General features: G+C 36.3%; 1 long non-coding RNA gene across 1 annotated transcript; it reads left to right on the top strand.

The window, feature by feature from the left end:
* The first annotated feature begins 842 nt into the window (after window positions 1–842).
* Window positions 843–3,195, top strand: LOC143740544 (uncharacterized). The gene is made up of 2 exons (XR_013204842.1): window positions 843–1,264; window positions 3,123–3,195. It is a non-coding gene; the product is annotated as an uncharacterized LOC143740544 (long non-coding RNA).
* The last annotated feature ends 209 nt before the right edge of the window (window positions 3,196–3,404 follow it).

Here is a 3,404-nt window from a genome sequence, read left to right as displayed (position 1 = left end):
TATTGTTATTTTGTTTCAATTCTATTGTGATTTATTTCTTTTGATTTGTCTATTAAGTGTTCATAATTTCTATTTTTGGGTAATAAGAGTGAACTGAAAGGTAATTTGAAAGGTTGAAATTGAAAAGTTACATTTAAATCAGACCAGAGGAGAAAAGTATTCTTAATATAAATAAGTCAAATTAGGAATAATTCAAATAACTAAAGAAACCTTATATCTTACTTATACCAAAATAAAAGCTAATTAGGTGAAATTAGATTTAAAACTAAATAGAAAGTATAAATTATAGTAGATAAAAAGAAAGAATAAAAGGTTACAATTAGGATTCAAATAAGAGTTTATTTATTTCTGGTTTATTTTCTTTTATGTGATGTGGTAATAATTTAATTTTATTGTCTTTTTGAACATTTTCTTTTTTTTCCCTTAATTGCTTGTTATTCCTTTTAAATATATCGTACCTGTTTTTCTAACTCAAACAGTGTGTCCCTGTGCTTCTTTGCTGCTAACACAGTCTCTTGAGCGAATTCTGGTCTTCTGATCGCTGGTCCATAGATTGAAGCAGTGTCTTCTTTCACTTCCCTCTGTGTCTTTTACTGAGGAGAGTGAGGGTAACACACTTGCCACGACACGGGTTACAGTTAGCTATACTGTGCCCATTCAACCTGATCAGTTTATTTAGAACTTTACAATAGAGTGATACAACGTGTTACAAAAGGAAATTAACATTTGAACTCCCCCTCATGCACTATTGAGACGAAGGTCTCACCTCCCTCATCCTAATCTACACTTCTCTCCCCCATTCTTCATCCTGGCAGAGATCATCCAAACTCACACAAGAATCGAAATGATTTAATATGAAGGAATATCATTGAGTTTTATACATGTTCGGTATTATTTGAAATGTCTCAGTGCGACTGGTACAAATGTCTCATTCCCAAAGAAGTAAACCAAAAGGTAATAAAGTTCATAAGAAGTTTAGAAATATCTTTCACACTGGAGGGTGTGTCGTTGAGTTAACACCTTCTGACCATTTGACTGAATGCAAATCTTGCACTGCTAGCAAATGGTGACTTACAGGTAAATTTCCACTGTGGACGATGTTTAGATTGGAAATGAGGTCTGGGTATATAATGAAACGCAACGAGAGCTCAGGGCCTTTCTGTATCTCAGATCAGCCCGTGAATTCTGAGGGTCGCCGAGACTCAGCATTCATGTATTTCTTTGTCGGGTAAACATTTTTCCTCTTTGTTCTAGAGCATTTGATGTTTGCATTTGTGACCAGTTGAGTATTTTTTATTCTTGTCTTGCTTGAAGTAGTTTTCCATTTTTAATGTGTTTTAATTGAAGACCTGCCCACTAGTGTTGAACCACGGCTTGATATTGAGCACTGCACACCTGTGTGGCTCAATCATGGAGGTGCATCGTGTATAGTGGCGTAATAAAAAGCCTGTATAAATGTGGCATTGTTAGTCTTCTCTGTTCTGTGTTGTGACGGGCTACCCATTCTTATTTCCAGTTGCTTTCCCTTGTGAGTCGATTGATTTATTGCTCTTTCTCTTAGTCGTAGTAGATCACGGTGTAAATATGTGTTTGTCATTAGGAACATGGGAGGGCGTGAAATGGCGAGCGCAGGTAGCATAAAGCTTATTGTAGTTTAAGTTTCACCTACGAGGTAAGGAACTTTATTGTGGGGTTCCTTTTATTATGTGGGGGGAAATCCTTTGAAATGAATGCACTCTGTGCTTTTATTGTATCTTTATTGCAGGTGCGGTCTCAGAGCGATAGCTGCTGTTTTGTTTATACCTGTTGTGTTGCTGTCTCATTGTCCTGTTCGTACGGCGCAGTGGATGTTCGTGGCTGTGAACCGCGGCTTCGAACCACAGCTCTTTAAAGGGTTAGTTCACCCAAAAATGAAAATTAAGTCATTAATTACTCACCCCCATGCTGTACCAACCCCGTAAGACCTTCGTTCATCTTCGGAACACAAATGAAAATATATTTTTGATTAAATCTGAGAGGTGGATCACTGCTACATAGGCTGCCTAAGGGAATGAAACTTGACGGCCCAGAAAGTTATTAAAGAACATGTTTAAATATTCCATGTGCCTACAGTGGCTCAGCTATAAGTTTATCAAGCGACGAGAATACTTTTTTTCTGAAAAAAAAACACACATAAATAACGACTTTATTTGACTATTCCTTTTCTTCATTGTGGGCCTGAGACGAGATTTCAAGAGATTTCCACGACGCATGCGCGAGAACTGAACAAGAAGTATTAGAAGAAGAACGTCCTCTTCTCGCGCATGCGTCGTGGAAATCTCTTGAACTCTCGTCTCAGGCCCACAAAGAAGAAAAGGAATAGTCAAATAAAGTCGTTATTTATGTTTTTTTTTCGGAAAAAAAGTAGTCTCGTCGCTTGATAAACTTATAGTTGAGCCACTGTAGGCACATGGAATATTTAAACATGTTCTTCAATGACTTTCTGGGCCGTCAAGTTTCATTCCCTTAGCAGTTCCCTATGTAGCAGTGATCCACCTCTCAGATTTAATCAAACATATCTTCATTTGTGTTCCGAAGATGAACGAAGGTCTTACGGGGTTGGTACAGCATGGGGGTGAGTAATTAATGACTTAATTTTCATTTTTGGGTGAACTAACCCTTTAATGACTTCTGCCCTCATCGGTATTGAGAATGTATTTGCCAGTGTGTGTCCACATGTGAATTATCTGACCTGAGATACTGAGGAGAAGAGGAGAGCATTATCTTTTGATATTGTTTATTTTTGTTTATCACTTGCTTGAACTCTTATTCATTGTTTTGTGTGGTTTGTCTCTGCTTTAGCTAAAGGATGAATTACGGTATCTTATCAACTGTGGGTATTTAATTGGTAAATGTGTATGAGATCTATTTTTAGGATGTTTTAAACTGAATATTTCCAGTGTGGAATAAACTTTGTATTTTTGGAAGTCTCTGTCTTTGACGCAATCCGAACAAGCAGGGTTCTTCATAGTGTTGTAATTCTTTTGGATTTAATTCTTTCTGGGATTTTGTTTATTTTTATACTTTCCTGGGTGGAGAAGTAAGCTGGTGGCGTAGTCAGTTTTTTTTTATTTTAGCCAAAGGTTATACATTGCTTATGAAATTGTAATGATACATTTACCTGACATATTAAATTGTGATATTTGATTATTCTAATTGACTTTGACATTATTTTCATTCAAGAGTTTAAAAGAATAGTAAAACATTCGCTCACATTTAATGATGCACAGATATCATTAAAACCCTTTTCATTTATGGAGTCAGATGAAATAACGAGTAAATACATTCAAGAAAATGTATTGTATTTAATCAAATCCCTTTGCCATGAGAAAAGACCGTAACACGCAGAGCTGCTGATCAGACGA

Source organism: Siphateles boraxobius, unplaced genomic scaffold (assembly GCF_051911475.1).
Source record: "Siphateles boraxobius isolate OS27281-9 unplaced genomic scaffold, OSU_SipBor_1 1, whole genome shotgun sequence".
NCBI lineage: Eukaryota > Metazoa > Chordata > Actinopteri > Cypriniformes > Leuciscidae > Siphateles > Siphateles boraxobius.
The sequence above is the reverse complement of the archived record's forward strand: the minus strand, read 5'-3'. Positions and strand labels throughout refer to the sequence as shown.